A 19878-nucleotide genomic window follows, 5' to 3' on the forward strand; every position below is an offset into this window, starting at 1 on the left:
AAGGCACTGCTTTGATACACCGACCACAGCGTATTTTGATCATTTTCTGTTACATGAAGGTAATACAATTATAAGTATACCAAGCTTATTCCATTGTTTATGTTTGCCCATGCCACATTTCGTGTACATTTATGAACAAGCTACGTGTGCATTAGAGTGGGCCGATGGATGATGTATGAATTATTTTATTTTTTTAGACATCAAAGTGAAAAGGGGTCTAAAAAGTTGCATTTTGGATGCAATGATTAAACGTAAAAATGAATTTAAAAAAATATTCCTTACTACTTTTGGCTCTCAACCGAGGTTTGAAGTTTATAACTGTCTGAATATTTTGTCAATTATTTATATTGATAAAATTATTTTTTTGTTGGTAAAGTTATAATTTAATCACATTAAAAATTCGAACACGTTTTAAAACTAACGAAATGCAAAAAGTTTACACTCCGCGGATTGACTGATTCCATTGAGCGCCTAGCTAATATTGACGAAAACGATGACTCATTAAAACAATGAAACTCATTTATTACAAAACAAAGTACAACTCATGCCCTTATTTGCTTTTTAATTTTAAAAATATTTTTTATAAGGGAGTTGCTTTATTATTTACCTTGCTTATAATATACAAGGTTTATATTTCAGTGGATTTTTCTGCAATCAAATTTCTTTAAATTTATCTAAACTGTTGGGATCAGGAGGGATATTTTAATGTGGGCCAATCAGGAACTTCTCAGAATTTGCCAGTAGTCAACAGGCCTTCCGTTCCATTAGAGGAGTGTTCGGCATTTTGTTCCCTACTTTGGTTTATTTTACCAATTGCCTGCACTATATATGCTTATATAATAAGGTTTAAAGCCCATTATAAAATTTTATTGGAATGATTTTCTTACGTAAATACGAAATGACAGCCGGTTTAGCGCAAAAAATTGACTTTTTCAAAAACTTCAAGCTCTGGTTGAGGGCCAAAAGTAGCATCAAATATTTTTTTGGATATTTTTTGCATTCCGAGTAATCAAAAAGCCAACTTTTTAGACCCCTATTATTTTAAAATTCGGAAAAAAAAATATCGGCCCACCCTAGTGTGGATGTGCAGTTACAAACACTAATACGTTATTCGTGTTAGTATAAGTAACAAAACAAAACGAACTAATCAAATGTCAAGCGTAACTTACAAAATTAAAGTCAATCACAAACGATAATGATATTTATTTATTAATGTTAAATTTAATTGTTGTGGTGATTGAGATTTAGATTTTATTCTAAAATAACAAACTGTAAATAAACTATATTTTCTGGATGTCGTGGACTTTTGAAAGAGAACATTCAATATAAATAATTGAAGTCAGAAGATTTATAGATATAACACCACGCAAAAATTGACACTAGCCATAAAAATAATAAAAAAAACTACACGCCGAAACGAAATATGCCATAAATGTTTAAACGCATATATTTTCATTGAATCAATTTAAATATGTAATATGACAAATATTTTATGCATAAATACTGCAAAATACAACGAGAATCATTTTCAAAACAAATGACAAATGAAATTTATCTGAATGTTCTGTAAAATAAATTAAATTGTTTGATTTCGAGATAAATGCAATCAATCCATTTTCCTACTGAACATTGTGACAGATGACAGATCGCAGGCTTTTCCCAGTGTTATACTACGTTGGTATAAACGGGGAATAAGTTTCTATGGTCGCTATCCCAGCTCAATACCGGATATAACTTTATGCGACGTTAATAACTAAGAATTTTTATTACATCATTCTTATCTATCACAATGCCTCGGCGTAATTTTTTTACCAGGGCCGCGATTATAAACGGCTATCTTCATCGGTATATACTGAGACGGTATAAACGAATATCGATATTTATGTACGAAAGTGTGTATATTTGTATGAAAACTCAAAGTATCTTCGTTGGTAACCGGTAATTGGACATGTTCAGATAAAAAAAAAATGTAAACATTTTATATTTTTCACGCGGAAAACTCAACTTTAGATTGTAGACAAAATTTAAGACACATTTTATTTTCCCATTATAATCGAGGCCCTGGTTTACAAGTAAGGCCCTAAGTTTTGTAGTTATTTATCGGCTCTATAATGTCAGCATAATGGGGTTAGCGAATTTGTAAATTAATGTATCGATATGCTGCAAATGCCCACGAGAGCCTCAACTACGTTTGTCTACTTTATAAACATCGGGTTTTGTCGATTCACTGCTGACAGTTCGTCGTCTTCGTTCGTTTATGTCTGAAGTGAGACCTACGGAATGCGGACGCCATACGATAAATCTAGGGAGCGGAAATGGGAAAGTACGCACGTAGTAAGTACATATATGGACAAACGTTGATATTTATATTACCACCCCTTTGTAATCGAAGTCCAGACTAGAAGTGGTAAAAAAAAATGAAGCGGTTATTTTAAAATAGTCATTTTTCCAAAAATGTAAGACAGTTATTTTTTGGAAAAAACTGAAATCGTTTTAAATATATTACTGTAAAAAAAACCAGCAAGGATTTTGAAATAAACTGTTTTTATCCACATAAAAAGGACGAAAAATAAGTCAAGAAACGTGAAACTGTTTCTTAAATAACAGTTTAGAGCAGCGTGGCTTGTAACAAGTAAGCGTTTAATAAATTTTTGTGAAACTGTTCCAGCAGTTCCTTGCACTAGATTTTTGGTCACGCTGCTCTCGGCCTCGTGGTGTAATGGTCAACGCGTTTGCCTACCATGCAAGAGGTCTCAGGTTCGATTTCTGACATGGTTGATATGAAATATTTATTTAAAAGGGTGTTTTCACACTAGAATATTTCATAGTCTCTGGACTGGTACCTGAAGGTAGGTACTTACCTTCATGTAACAGAATTGATCGAGATGTGCTGCGATTGGTGTACCAATGCAGTGCCCTATGCACCATTAGGTGCAAAAAGGGAATGATTAATGATTTAGGGTCACTTGGATCAAAAAAAGTCAACTAAAGTTTAAAGTTAAATAATTGTCGCGTTTTTATCAAAACGGACAAAAGATTTCGCACGAAAAAGTCGAATAAAACAACTCATTTTGCACAATTTGACAAAAACGCAACAATGATTTAACTTTAAAGTTTATTAAACTGAACATTTTTTATGCAACTGGCGTATAGGAACCGTTTAATTTATGAAACAGTAACTGTTATTGCTACTCCTTTTAAATAACCGAAACGCCCATCTCTAGTCCAGACCCTAGTAATCTACCTGAGATCTAAAAATAACCTGTTGATAAAAGTTTATTTTGGTCCTTATATTGCCGGAGCGACGCGACGCGACGCTACGTTTTCACAAATTAATAATGAAGCTGGTATGCGGCAGTTGTAAATCTTATATTCAACTTTACAAAACATAATCCTGAATTGAGCCATGAATTATCAATTCAAATTAAAAATTTTAGTTAACCGAAAAAAGAAGTACAAGTAATAAAATACGATTTAATGACTTCAGCACGCAGTTCAAATTAAGATTCATTTCGAATTTTACAATAGCTTATATACTTTGAAAATAAACTATGTTTCAGCTCTATGGGACGTGTCAATTCCCATGACAGATTCGGAGAAGCTTTTGGGCAAGATAAAACATGATCTAAAGGATTTTTTTCATCGATACGTCACTGTTGATGAAACGTAAGATAAAGGAACAGTCCAAGCAGTGGAAAAAACGCGACTAACGCCCACCGAAGAAGGCAAAGACAACCCGATCATCCGGGAAGGGGATGGGGACTGTTTTTTAAGATGCGAAACGCATTATTCTTATTGAATACTTGCAAAAGGATAAACAATAACTGACGATTAATACGCAGCATTATTGGACCGACCATTATTGGAAGTCTTTACGAGCCTCTCTCGAGTCTTCTTCGCACCAAGGAGTTGTAAAGAGTTCTCAGTACGCGGGTATTTTTGAAATCCCTGGCAGTACGCAGAACGAATCCTAACATCGTCAATGCTTTACCACTGTTTGTCTCTATGTGATCATGAAACGTTAGGGTGCTCTGCGTACTGCCAGGGATTTCGAAAATACCCGCGTACTGAGAACTCTTTACAACTCCTTGGTGCGAAGTAGACTCTAGAGAGGTCATAAAGACTTCCAACAATGGTCGGTCCAATAATGCTGCGTAATAATCGTCAGTTATTGTTTATCTTCTTGCAAGTATTCAATAGGAATAATGCCTTTCGCATCTCAAAAAACAGTCGTCATCACATAACCGGCTGATTGGGTTGTCTTTGCCTTCTTCGGTGGGCCTTATGTATTGTGTGAGTATGAACGTGTTTTGATTTTGTATACGGTGAACTTGTTTTTTTTTCAGTAAAAGATACCGCCCAGCACTAAAACTTAGTAAAAAAAATCGTTAAATTTGACTTGATCACTTTTCGCTGTATGCTCACGATAACTCATGAGATTTTCTATAGAATTCACAAATTAAATAGAATAAAAACTGAATAAAACTTTAATCTATTGTTCACATGTCATTCTTAACAAAGGAATTTGTTTTGTTTATCTGTTTTCAATATTTTTATGTAATATAAAAAATATGTCAAGAATATTTTATTTAGTAGGACGTTTGCGCATTTCAAGTCTTAAGCATACCTAGAGGTTGATTTTAATTGGATTATTTAAAAAAAACATTATCTAAAAAAAAATGAGTTGAAAATACTCAATTACGATGAGACAGAAACAAGTTAATCGATTTAGTAAACATAACTTTTGCAAATAAAATATTATGTATGCAAGTTCGAGTTTTCATCGTCTACGAGTAAGATTTGCCCGGGTGAAATTGCAGCGTTTATATAAGTAAAATAAAGGATAAACCAAGTACAAATTGGACTACGTGACATAAATATCGTTTACCAACGTTAAAATAGTCATGCAGCTTGGATCTAATAAAGGCCAATGCTAATATATCGCAAAGAATGTTTTTCAAACAAAAAATGCTCAAATATTTTTTCTGAGACGAAAATAACAATTGGAAACAAATACAAAAAAACATCCCAGTTTTTTCAATCTCTTTGGTTAAACATCTTTTTTTTATCAACTCTTCTTTTGACGAGTCTGTTTTTTGATTAGCTGGAAGATATTGCTTTTAACAACATTTCCGCCAAAGTACCAACTTATTCTTTGGGCTTGAAGATTTAAATAAATAAAAAAATGGTTTTAAAAAAACACAATAAAACTTAACACATTAATTAAATATGATACAACCAAGTTTTATGTATAAAAATAATTATTCATCAAAAGTGAATACTTTAGTAAAACAGGAAAAAAAATATTACATTCAAACTTAAACAAATTATTGTGTTTACTGGATTTGACTAACTTCAAAACAAAACAAAACATAGCAGTAACTATGTTTTAAAAAAAAAAAAGGAATACCCTTCTAAGCCTCTATTTAAGAGGTTTTGTTATTTCGGAGATTTTATAGAGCAGGAAAGAGAAGATATGGAAGGAAGTTATGAAAAATACCTCACTGCACCCAGACCAATTGAGAAAAAATCGTTCTCGATTGGATTTGTTTATTTCAAATAAACTTTACATTAAGTCTAAATTGTGGATTTCCATTTTTTAAGTATAAAGTGTGGATTTCCATTTTTCAAGATCCGCCTCATCATGACTACTATGCGCATTATCACTGAGACAAATTTAATTATTCCATCACTAGATGCTACACACCATACCTGTAGTAAGTGCTCCATGCTGTGGTTTTAAGTTGCATGTGTAGGGCTTTTACTTTGGTCATAATAAAAACTGATAACAGGTTATAAATATTACACTCACTGTACTGCATATTACCAGCGACCAGAACCCAGGGTTGGTAAGGTTTAATCAACATTAATAATGTAAGTGATTTATAGAATTTACAATTAAAATAGTATTTTACAATTAAAATATAATATTATACACAGGAATATATTATTTTGCAATCTCGTAACTCGGCGTATCACGTTGAATTTTGAGCTTTCGTCATAAACTTGATAGCCTACCAAATTATTGTACACATTTCGTATTGGGTCCGGGTCAATATACCTTCTGTAACCCTCTCAACCGCCTATGCGCTCTGTAGCCGAAGGACGTGTTGGGATGTTTTTTGTACAGCGCCCTTGAGGTGATTTTCCACAAAAATGGCGTTATAAAAATTATCCGGAATAAAATAAAACCTTCGAGATTCCGCGTTCACGGGCTAATGAATACCCTTCGAATAATACAGGCTACCCTTTAGTGGCAGCGACTATTCAGTTGTAAAAATAACAGTATAACGTTTATTAAAAATACATTTAATACTGAAATAATGTGATTTATTCCAACCCTGTTAATGCCTGCTGCTCACTGCAGTAAGAGAGAGAAGATAAAAGAAAATCACATATTATGTATAATACAAGACCCATAAAGCAATTAAGAAATTCCAGTGTGGACATAATAATTGCACATATTGATGCAGTTTTATCGTAATACAAATTATGCAAACACTGAAGACTGCTCGGGGTATACATTCGTGATCACAAACGAGGCTTAAAAAAACAACATTAAAACAAAGTAAATACTTTTATTAGAATTAAAATTTAAATAATTGTGCGCTGACAACAAGGATTTTGTAATGAGATGTGTATAAGTCATATCTGAGTGTTAGTGCCTTTATATATTTAGATCGTTTTTTGCGGTTATTTCTTAGTTAGCTATTTTATGAACTATTTTTGTCATTTTGGTTTTTTTTTTATTGATTTATTTATTTTAATTATTTATACTTTTACAATGTTTGTATTCTTTTGTTTATACATATTAATATCCCGCGCCGAGGGAAACATTTTACAATAAGTTAAACATGCCTTAAATGAGTTATTAAACAAAGTAAACATAATAACAAAATAAAAACGTAATTAATCTAATTAACCTAATTATCATGAACATAATAAGCAATATAAACTTAAATAATCATAAAAAACATAGATAATTTATATAGACCTGAAGACCGAATTTTATAAACAGTCCACGAATTTTTACCTATTTGGCTTGATCCACTCATCGATCCGTGCGCAACCCACCTCCACTATCCATTCCTTAATATCAATTTAATATTGTGAGTACTTACTAATTGTCCTATGGATAATGGAAGTAGATTGTACACTTTAACCGAGTAGTAGGCCGATTCTCTTTGACCGAAGATTGTATTAATTTTTAATTATTTTTGCAGCATCAGGGTGGAGTATCTAGTAACTCTGGTATGAATTCAGTTTATGAAAAAAAAACAAATAAATTGTTTCATGTTTATGTATAATTTATTAAGTTTTAATTGTTATTAATATTAAAATATAAATAACAATTAAATTAAAAATAATAATTTAGATTTTTTTTTTATAATTCATTGCCCAAAAAAAACTATGTTCGAAACTCGTTTATTTATCGTAGCTCCTCCAAATTTAATTTACTTTGTCCCCATTTAGATATTTTTGATACAAAATTTTGTGACTTCAAATAAAAACTTTTTGAAACACTGTAAAATGAAACATTTGTCAGTGTGAAATAAGTTTATGTTCCTTTAATTATGTTAATTTTATTATAATATCAATATTTTGAATTGGTCAACTATATTATGAAAATCCCTCTCCTCCACTCCTCCACTCTATTTCCTCATCCCTTAACCTTCTTACGAGCTCTTTTTTTTTCTTTCTCATGTCTTATTTAATATATTGTTTTTCTCTTCACTGTGTAACATGTTCTCTCATTATATTTGTGAAAAACTTTAACTGGATGTATATACTATTTTTTTATATTTTGTATTCTTATATGACAACTGTTGTTTTTCCTTAATAATAAATAAAAAAAATAAAAAAAATATGTAAATCTTTGAAATATGTACCATCGATAATTTGTTATACAATTCATTAGTTCGTAGTAATTTGGAATTTGGATCTGTAGTCTGGTTACCACATTACAAAACTCATATGAATTTAATTGAATCTATGCTAAAAATAAACATATTCGTAACCTAACATTTAAATGTAACCTGGGCAGAACCGTTCAGTCTTATGATCAGCGCCTAGAACATTTTGGTGTAGAAAAGTTGAAATTTAGGAAACAGATTTTAGAATTGATGTATCTTTATAATATAATTAATTGTAATATAGATTCTACATTTTGTTTAGAGAATGTAGCCCTGAATGTCCCCAGCCGGCGATTGAGATCATACAGTACATTTTATCTTCCAACCTTCAACAATAATATGGCACCCTTTAATGCATTATCACGTAAGTTAAGATTGTATAATTATGCAGACATTTATGCTGATATTGATATCTTTAACGATGCATTCAATAATTATAGGAGAACTGTAACGCATTTTATACAGTCAAATGGTCCCTCATGTTAGTTAGGTAAAATAATTTATAATAACCTGTTAGTATAATTTATCGTACTAGTATAATTTACCGTTCATAATATTAATAGAATTTAATTGAGGTAGTAAATAAATAAAAATAAAAATATCTACTTTTATTCCCTTATTTGTGTATGTTGTGTTCATATATAATTGATGAACAATATCTAAACATAACAAATTGTGATTATTATACCAATGTCGTATGTATTGTATGTGAACCAAAAAAAAACATAAATATATAATACCATTAATAAGCGCTATTTTGCAGCACTAAAAGCAAAACGGACGAAAACACATAATGTATAGGTGGTGAAAAATATTACGGTAATTTTCACCTGAACAAGTTTAAGTCAAGATATTTTCTACAAGGATTTTAACGGTAGAATTTAGCTCGCATTCGGCGGATGGAGTTTCACTAGAAAATCAGTAGGGTTGATAACGCTGTTTTATAAATACTACGCCTTATTTTGAAAGTAAAATGGATAGACACGATATTTATATAGGATAGGTACGAATACTACCCTTCAACTTACTGTTGGTATTGATCGAAAATTTTCTCTGTAGTAAGCTAGAATATAGGACTACCCACACAGTCGACAGAATATTATGTACGTAATATATAACATTATTTTATGTTTAAATGAAACATACTTTAAGCAAGGACGTTCAAGTAAAGTACAACAGATATAAATCAATACAGTTCATAGACGGAAATTATATAAATATTATGATAACATATATGGATGGAGGGAGACACGAAGACATTTTTATTTGATTGTTGAATTATATGTTCAGATTTATATATTTATATTTCCGGGACTCATATTGACTAAGTTGACAGTAACACGAACACATCCTTTTAACGGCAAAAAGTGATTTAAGTTTTATTTTATAAGGCCTTACTTATAAACCTGGTATATATTATAGTCTCATTAATTCAAAAATATTAAAACTAACTACCATAAATATATAATACGAAAAAGGGTAAACTGGTGACTGAAAAAGGACAATATTTACCAATTCAATGAGAAAGTTCAATGCTACGAGAAATTTAATATAAATAATTTTTTATTACACGTGGTGAAAATTAGACCATTTAATTTTACGGCGAAGTTTATCGAAAATACACGAAAAAAAAAGTAAAAACTTTTGTTATAAAAATGAACAACTTTAAAACGTCACAGGTTCGGGTTAACGATTATAGCGTTGTTATGTGTTGTGATAGATTTCCGGTTTCAGGGTAGCCACCTTTTTTAACGTATAGTGTGTTTTGAAAGGTACGGGGTTCTCCTTTTAAATGTAAAGAAAACTCAAAGACCTAAACTCGCGACGTCACAGGCGGAGTAATTTCAGAATAACACAATTTTAAAAAATCATAGCGATACATTATCAAATAATAAATTATTTTTTTGGTTTGGGGTGATAGTCTATTTTTAAATAAAAAATACAAAAAACCACTGAACTTTTCTCATTGCGTTACATTTTATTTCAATTGTTTTATTTTGATTTATTTGTATACGCCCAGAGGGCTTTTACATGTCCGATACAAAATTAAAATTCAAGCGTTTCATGGTTATAACAATTCAAGATGTAGGTAGGGTCAAAGCACCAGTAAATGACCACCCCCCAGTAAATGACCATTGGTTAATAAAACACAATATAATAAGAATTACTACATGTGTCCAGTCAAAAAACTTTTAACACTAGAAACTATGACAAAAGCAGTAGGCGGACACATCTTTTGGTAAGAAACAAATCTATCAGTTTTGAACTGTAAGTTGTCAAAAGGTAATAGTGCGTCTTCCCGTTATTGTTCTGAGATTGATAGTGTTTTTATGAGGAAAGGTGTGGTAAGTGTTTTATTTGATGCTATTTCTTATGCAATTATTTGAATATATCCATATTCTAATGTGTTAGGGTGTTTTGTAATGTTATGATGTAACTAAATCTGAGTATTATTTTTACTGGGGTAGTAGTGGTCATTCACTGGTGATTCTGCTATTTTTTTAGAGTAATATTAATTATAATTGTAATACTCGTATTTCAATAAAAAAGTTAGGTACGTGTTTTTTATTGTTTTCTTTTATTTCGTAAGCTTAAATAATGCAATTTATACCTTTAATGTGGATTTCACTACAAGCTGAACCTTAAACGGTCATTCATTGGTGCTTTGACCCTACTTATCTAATAAACAGATTTTTTTTTTGATGTATCGAATTACATTATGCTTTATAGACATAATAAATAAAGAAAAAACACTACATAAAGTAGTTATTTTAAAACATTTAAGTTTGTAAGTGAAAATTCTTGATGGAAGTTCATTGTAATTTATTATATAAATAAAACACGAGTGATACTTTAATTCCAAATTTGTGGATTAAAGTATCACTCGTGTTTTATTTATATGATAAATAGTTATTTTTATTCTTGAAATAGGGTACACATGTTTATATTTTTATGTGCGCTCTAATAATAACAATGTACATGAATTTACAACATTATTTTTGGTACGTGTATTTTGTACATACACAAATCTGGATTTCTCCCAAGGGGGGGAGTAGGTATATATTTTTTATTAATATCCCTACAGAAATGAGGTAGAATTTTTTCAAATTCAGGATTATGGATATTCGAGCGTTTACAGGGCTTATGACCTGTCATTGGCTGGGTTAAGTGGCCACTTTACGTATTACAACATTCATGGCCACTTAACCCAGCCAATGACAGGTCATAAGCCCTGTAAACGCTCGAATATCCATAATCCTGAATTTGAAAAAAATCTACCTCATCTCTGTAGGGATATTAATAAAAAATACATGAATTTAATTTATAAGTCGTTTAACCTTCCGTTTGAATTTAGTTTTTTTTTCTTCATAAATATTTTTTCTCATTTCATTATATTTTTTTACTGCCTTTTATAAAAAATAATTTGGTGACTTCGCCCTTTTTCTACACGGGAGTCTGATTTACACATTTTCTCTGGTATTGTGATCATGTTCATGTTGGCTTCGATATATTTTTTACCAAATTTTGTGTTTTTGAAAAAAAAAATATACGCAAATATCATCGATTGATATTGACCCAATATTTGAAGAATTAATGTGTATACCTACGATTCGTATTTGTCATAATAGCTGTACTTTAAAAAAAAAAAACAAAACTGTCATCGCGGCAACTTGGCTGATTAAGTGGTGAATGTGTTCAAGTTGGTCCTTTTCATTATCAAAAGAGCAAATAACAAAAGTAATTATTTGTCTGGCAGGTAATGCGGTTATCAGTTTCCTGACTTTCTGCAGATCTTACGACGCAACGACGAACGGCGACGCCGCGCAGATGCGACGGTCGTCCAATAGAAATATTACATCCTGAGATATTAAAAAATCTCGATTAGGGATTAGAGACACATAGCCATAGCATATTTATAAACGTTAAAAAAATGAAACAACAAACGGATGTGCCCTTGTGGAGAATCAATTGAAAGATAAGCGTCGATGTGTGATAAACACGTTTAAAAAAAAAAAAAACATAAAATATCTTTTATTGCAATGATAAAAAAGGCGCCTGAATTCTGGCGTAAACATTGCTCAGTGGTATGCGTTAGTATTATTATGATTACCAATACATAAAAATAACAGTATAAAGATCTCTTGATAAAAAAATATTCACGCATTCGGGTTCTGGAGATAAAGAAAGTTGACAGAAGAAAATAATCCCATAAACCTCGATTCTTCAATATTTTAATGCTATTGCGGAATTAAAGGCGATAAAATGTATAAATAGTCTAAATTCCGTTGTAAAACTCATTTATAAAGTGATTGTGCAATATTTAAAACATGGAAGTGTTACGCAAAATATTACGCAAATGCTCTAGGGTTCCATCAGAGCTTTCCCGAGTTTTTATCAAAATTTAAACGTGTCATAAACAAAACATGTTTTTTTATTATTATACTTTATATCCCACATAACCGAATATCGCACGCATCTACACTGGCTCAGTATCAGGCATAGAAGAAACATTCACATTCTATCACTTTACAGTATTTGAAATAATCCCACTTCGCCTGTTTATCTGAGAGAGCTCTTCCAACCTCTATCACAACACGGACTATCTCTTCGTTCTAGTAACGAGAGAACCCTTTTTTATACCCTTTCATCGCTCTAATTTTCTTGGCTCCTTTTTCACAGTAGTAGCTGCTCGATTGTGGAATAATCTACCCACTAATGGTCCATGAAAAAGTATAGAAATTGAAAAAATAACATTTTCAGGCGTTGCCTGGTATGTAGGTGAAATAATTCAATTAAATGAATCTCACCCGCATAAATAAAGGTTTCAGCTCTTTAACTTTACAAACATCAACAGATGAAAGAATTGAAGGAATATAGATGTTCAAATATGGCCAGAATGATGAATGTTACACTGTATGTAAAGTGGCCACTTAAATCAGCCATTGGGAGGTCATAAGCCCTGTAGATGCCTAGACTTATATATAACCTTCTCTTAAATGTTCTTCATCTCAGTTGTAAAATGTTATGTATGTGTTATGTGCCGATGTAGTATCACACAGAGAAGGATCAATCGACGGTCACTAGATCAATTCACAAGACGCGAAGATGTTGTATATTAGTTTACTATTTAAAAGACAATACAAAACGCCATTATACTGATACACTTGAAAGCTACCGCATTTATTTAAACTAAGTATTACGTCAGAGTGACGTAGTAACAAAGCGAGGTTACATTTCTAATTGCCTCCCAAAGGACGGCGTATGGATGTATATAATGCAAGTTTTGGTCCTATGGAGGGGTAGGTCAATACAAAAAATAGGTACATTTATTCTTCCCACGCGACATCTTGAGATTCACGCGAACTCCTATTTCTCAGCACTGAAGCAAATGGTTTTCAGGTGCATACCATTATCTACCCTTTTAAATATAAACACATGATTTTTGTATTGCGTAAGATGTTTATATTGGTCCCTGGAGGTTTCGCCAGATGGCTAAGCGCTAAATGCATCCGATCTCTAGGTATATTACATCCAGTGGAGAACGTAATTTCTACCACCAGCTAACTAAATGCAATATGTACTTATGAAAGTACATAACATATGCACCTAAAAGCTAAAAGGTACAGGTAATAAAAAAGCAATAATAATAAATTAAAAGAAGAATTGAAAGCATATGTGGGTACATACTCGTATATTTCTTTCATCATTCCCGTAAGAAGATAAGAAATTAATATAAGTCGGGTTGTGGTCCCGTGGCTAGTGTTGCGGACTCACGGGCCGGAGGTCCAAGGTTCAAACCCCACTCTACCCCAACTTGATTTCCATTTTCTAATAGTGAGTTATTTACAACTCGTTGAAATTGGCCACCAAAATTGAAATATTAGGGTAAATTATAAGAACGCTAAAATTTCTTTTTTAAATAAAAAAAATATATATATATTTTAATGTATCCTCTGCAGTGTTACCCCAGTGAAAACACATTATTTTTAAAAGTCTTTTTTAAATTAAAAAAAAATTAAGAAGAAAGGAATTATACGAATTAATTGTATTATGTAAACCCTACGGATGAACAAAATAATTGTACTTTTTGAATTCATACTCTATTGTTGAAAAATGATCATATTTTTAAGATCTTTTTTAAAAGCTGTCTGAGTCTTATGTTTAGTTTGGTCTGGTAGTTTATTGTATAATTTCCGTCCCTGGTTTATTAGTCTCGAGTCTCGACCTTTTTTGTCTCGTTTTAGAATATGGTATGTGATATTGTTCTGATATTCTCGTATTGTGTCCGCGTCTGTTATTATTTTTCAAGTTCTAGTTCTTTGTCTACAATAAGATCAGTGGTTAATTTATAACTAAGATGCTTATTGATATAGTTCGGTTACGTTTAATTGTCATTCCGTGTACGTTCCCTAGCTGGTGCATATGGCACTTCAAATAGCTTTCAGCTCCATTCGTCCACGTCCCGCAGTTTTAACATGCCAATAGACTGTCGGCAGTGGACGTTAAGTAGGCAAGCGTGGTAATGGCTCTTGAAAGGCATCCGCATCCGCTATCTCCCCCGCATGATGACAGTTATTACCGGAGGTTGCTGCATCCGTTGTCCTTTTTCTACGTTCCTTACAAAGTCTAACCACCGCACAATTAAAATTCTTCTGAAATACTTTTTCTCAAAACGTAATAATTTTATTACAATACAATAAATTATGCACTTTGTACCAGCTCCGTATCGCGCTTAAATAAAAAGCTGTATACCTTGATACTACACAACAAAACATTTTAAATAAATTTAATATGTCAATTAGATTAAATAAAAATATACACAAATCAAATAATTATAAAATTACTTCAAATATACTGTTTTTTATGTCAGATCCTAAAATGGTGAAAAATATATGCCTTATCGAAATGACATGATTGATGAACACGTACGCGTGACAATTATGTTAATAACAAAATAATTTTACGGAAAAAATGATTATCAGTTTTATATATTTAATATTTACACATTAATCGAGAACCTTAACTTTTTTTAAATTACGCCTTTATCACAAAAACGGTATAAATATTATTTCGAAAGAGTATATAATTTGAGTATAATGTCATTACGATTTTTTGTTAAAAAAGTAATTAAAGGTCGCTGTATAATTTAAGTTTAAATATACATTTTTATGCATTAATATTAACATAAAGCAGGTATATATAAAAATAAAAGTTAAATAAAACATTAACGTTTTCGTTAAAATGTAAAAGTAGCCTGCTTTGCCCATTGTGGGGCTGTTACGAAAATAAAAAATGTAATACCTACTAACTTAACCTTTTTCGATACTAAAAAGTTACCCTGGAAGATATAACTAAAAAGTTCAGTGTAAAAGTGAGGTTACAAAAAAAGGCTCCGAGTTTAGAAATCAGGATACCTTCGTCTAAAATCCGATTAAATTGATTGCATACTTTTAGTCAAAATAACACGCCAACGAACAAACTCTAAATTCGGGCAAAGAAATTTCAGGTTTCTGGGCCCCAAAATATTCAATATGTTATCCAAAGATGACCCGGATTCAATTGAATAAATTTGTAAAAAATTGGTTACGGAGTTTGGGTCGAGAAAAATTGGAAAATTTACTCAAAATACATTCCTAAATAATAAATGAATATTGTATAACTGTATAGTAAATTAACTAGTAGGTAGTAATGTTATTGTTTATGTTTGCATAAAAATGTCTGCCTTAAAACAGGTTGTACCTAGTAAAGCAGACTAGACATGATCTAGAGAAATCTATTACCTAAGTGTGTATGTAGTAGATAAAGTCATTGTTATTTTTGTTAATAAACTATGATTATTATTATTAATGAGTGGAGGCGTGTAAAAAAAGGAGTCGATTTTTTTTCTGAATAAGGTAAGTCTTTGTATGCGTTCGGGCGGATAAATAATACAGTTATGTGTGTGAAATAGAACCAGAATTCTGCTCTCAGATTAAAAGCTTGAAAAAGAAAATCAAGCGAAAAAACGTCCGCCTCGTAGTGTAGTGGTTGGTCCCGGGTTCGATTCCCGTGAAGGTTGGCATGAAATATATATTTTTCTGATATATATGATTTCTGACATAAAATATACTGGATGTTCTTTAAACCCTGTCACATCCGAAACCAGGATGATCAGTATGGGCAAGAAGACATAAGCATATTCAAAAAAATACTTAGAAAAGAAAATTAAATAAAAAAAATATAAAAAAATGGTCGCTAACTTCTGCAGGGGAGAAGCGAGGGGGGCGCGGTCGCGCGGTTGATGGTGTATCAGACTCCCCCTCCCCCCTCCTCGTTTCTCCCCTGCAAAAGTAAGCAACCATTTGTTTTTTTTAAATTTTATTTTTTAAGATTTTAGTCGTTCTAAAAAAATATTTTAATGTGCCTATATGTCTCCTTGCTCATACTGATTATCGTGGTTTCAGATGTGACAGGGTTTAAAGAACACCCTGTACATTTACTTCATTGTCCCTGGACTGGCGCCTGAAGCGTAAGACATTAAAAAATGCGTGTCCTATGCACCGCCGGGTGCGAATAAGGGATTGATGATGATGGTGATGAGGTATGTATTTACAATGTGGAAACAGTTGTTTAAGATTCATGAGTTATTTATGCGGTACCATAAAACTGATTGGGGGCAAAAAGCATTTCAAAACACAATAAAATTGCACAAATAAAGTCACATTGAAGAATTTTATCAGCAAGTACAAAGCGTTATCAGGACTAACATGTTTTATGTCCCCCGCGAATAGAAATTATATCGTAATAAAACGCACTTCAATATGAAAACACGGTGCTGCAAATGTCAAAGGCAAGAAGAAAAGCATTATTATGAAGATTGGCTGGGAATATATAGATAACTTTTGTCACTCGTCAACTTCAGGGTGCCTGGAAGGATAACTAGGCGGGTGCCACCGTTTTGCAGTAGTAACTCACGCACAGTGTATGATTGTAATGCCGTATTGAGCTGACTTCATGAACTCGGCAATAGTTGTTCCCACATATCGGATATATTTAATGTGGGGTATTGTTCTTATAGAACAAACCTTATAAACTTTTTCAAAGATGAGCAGTAATCATATTTAATGTAGTTACTTCATATATGATTTTCTGTTTTTTTTTTTATTTTTTTTTTTTTATATATATTTTTATTATAAACCTTATTATGTTTAAAATTTGATTTACTTTTTATATTAATTTTTAAAGTTCTCGTATACTTTTTATTTCATACTTTTGTTTTATTTAAACTTTTTTTTTTTTTAAATATTATGTTATATAATTTTTAGGCTTGATTATTGTTCCTTAGTTTTGAGTGCAAATATGTAGTTTAAAAAATATCAAACCTTATATGTTTATATTATAAATTTGTAAAAGGCAATTATGCCGTGTATGTTAATAAATAAATAAATAAATAAATAAAATCGTCAGGTAGAACCTTAAACTTACACGTTGACGGATTTATAATATTTAAAAATAATATATTTATTTTTTAGGTTTTTTCCGTTTTTACGAGATGAGTTTACTTACCCATTTTATTATTTTTTATAATTTTAATGGCGTGTCTACTTAGTATTATATTTTTTTTATATTCGTACAGCGCGCAGCGGCCGGATTGACAATTTACAGCGCCTAAACGAAAACCGGCAAAAAGTCGCTTGAAAACATTGCCCGATCTATAAACAAGAAAACAGACAAACATCAAGCCGTTTCTCCGTAGGAGTAGGCAGAGAGGTTAGAACGCCACACTGCTCTTGTCTTTGCACAGAAACCTCGCATCGTCTACCAACTCTACATTCATATACATATGATATGTTCCCGTGCACGCAGGCCGATTATTCAGATTTTTGACACGTCCACATAAAAAAAAACATGCTATAATTTCAACGTACAGTTCTGAATAATAATTTGAGGTTTGTTTGTAGGGCCCTCGCGTCACGCTTTTATTACTAAATGTTAATTTTGTAATTACTCAACATTAGTTACGTAATTTCTGTAAACATATATATATATATAGTTGGATAATTTATATAGCGCCATTTTTGTGAAAATCACCTCAAGGGCGCTGTACAATTAATAAATATCCCAGTACGTCTTGCAGCTACAGAGCGCATGGACGGTTGGGATTCTAGTTCCTCGTTTTCAATTAAGATCAATAAAAAATTATAACAGATAGGAGCTAGATTACAGGACGTCTTGCAGCTACAGAGCGCATAGACAGTTAGAAATTTAGCCCCCATTTACACATTTTAAAAATTGACAAATAAATTTAGTGTATTAATGATACTAAAAAAAATAAAAAAATAATATGAATAATAAAAAGGAGTAAGATTACAACACGTCTTGCAGCTACTAAGCGCATAGACGATTGGAATTCTAGACCCCATTTATAAAATTTAGGTATTTTTAAGTTCGTATATGAAAGCTAGATAACCAATCATCGTGCAGCTACAAAGCGCATGGACGAGTGGAATTCCAGCAAAGTTAGAATGATATCAATAAATTATTAAAAAATAGAGCATAGTAGTAAGTTTGTCAAGTGTTCATGCCAATAACTAAGCAATAAAAAACTAAATAAATAAAGCACTGTATCAACTCCATGGTTAACAAAGGGAGATAGATGTCCGAAGAGAATCTTTTGTAGACAGTAGGTACATATCGTCACCATGTGGTCCACTAGGCTGCTGGAGAATTTCTGGTCTTAATATAATATCTACTTAATTATATTTTATGACATGTAGACGATAAAATATTAAAAATCAAGATTTTTTTGACAACGTGTACTGAAAAACTTTATTAATGTTATTTATTTACACGAGCGACTATCGGCATCTCCTTATCGGACTGTATACCGCATGTTGTATTTACACATTAATATTACCTTGGAAACAAGTCATTTTAACCTAAAACTAAATAAATGTAACATGAGAATATCAACAAGATGAAGAAGGGAAACATTTGCGAATTGTTGGCGAAATAATCTAATTATTTCACTGGATCGATTACGTCGGGTTATTTTCAGACAAAATGGCAGCTAGAGAGGTTCGTTTACATTTTTACATAAAGGTTATTGATTCGAGTTTTCAAGTTAATAACCTCGTATAAACGAAAGAAGACCAGCTTGTACCACGAACCGAAAATATTGTTATATGCTTTAATTTCGTAATGAAATTATAGTACTGGATCTTCGTGATCGGAACGAAACATTATTTACTGTGTTTAATATTAATGATGCTTTAATTTTGACGATAAAACGCAAGTCTTCCGAATGGTACGACCTTCATTAGGCCTTGTTCGTCCTTCGCCTTTGATCTATGACGCGTGAAAATTCGTCTGAAGATAAAATTATCGATTATATGAAAACTGCATGAAGCTGATTACATAAAATGAAATGTACCAACACAATACCACATCAACGATAAGTGTACTAGTTTTGTGTGTGGATAAAGATAGATTTATCATTAGACCTTTGTACAATTAATTAAAGAGAAGTATGTATTGGGTTTTCCCTTTCATATTACCAAATAAATGATTTTTTTTGTAATTATTATTCAATTGTTTCCCAACAAACGATAAATAAATACAGGTATAATTTAACTAGGTATAAGTTTGGATAAAATTACAAAAATAAATTTAATATGCCGACTGGTTTCAGAACACGACAGGTACTCTGACAAGTCTCTTCAAGTCTCAAAAATAAATTTTACGTATGTAGTTTGAGTAAAATTTGAAAGAAATATGTCAATCGAAGCTAAACTGGCAGTGCGCAACGGAATTTTAGTCTCAACACTTATGTATGGAAGTGAAACATGGAGCTGGCAGACGAGTGAACGCGGTCGAAATGCGATCTCTAAGACAAATGTTGGGGAAATAAATGTATGACAGGGTTACGAATGATGAAATCAGGCGAGAGTGTAAATCTGAGTCGGGTGCATATAATTGATAAGAT

At 31.7% G+C, this 19878-nt stretch overlaps 1 protein-coding gene across 3 annotated transcripts in view; it reads right to left on the reverse strand.

The window, feature by feature from the left end:
• The window catches only part of Prp16 (ATP-dependent RNA helicase l(1)G0007), a 160337-nt gene that overhangs the window by 13902 nt on the left and 126557 nt on the right, over positions 1-19878 (reverse strand). The gene's annotated exons all lie outside the window — the stretch shown is intronic.

The sequence above is a fragment of the Micrasema longulum genome, unplaced genomic scaffold (genome assembly GCF_059751315.1).
Source record: "Micrasema longulum isolate JH-2025_06_02 unplaced genomic scaffold, ASM5975131v1 h1tg001055l, whole genome shotgun sequence".
Lineage (NCBI taxonomy): Eukaryota > Metazoa > Arthropoda > Insecta > Trichoptera > Brachycentridae > Micrasema > Micrasema longulum.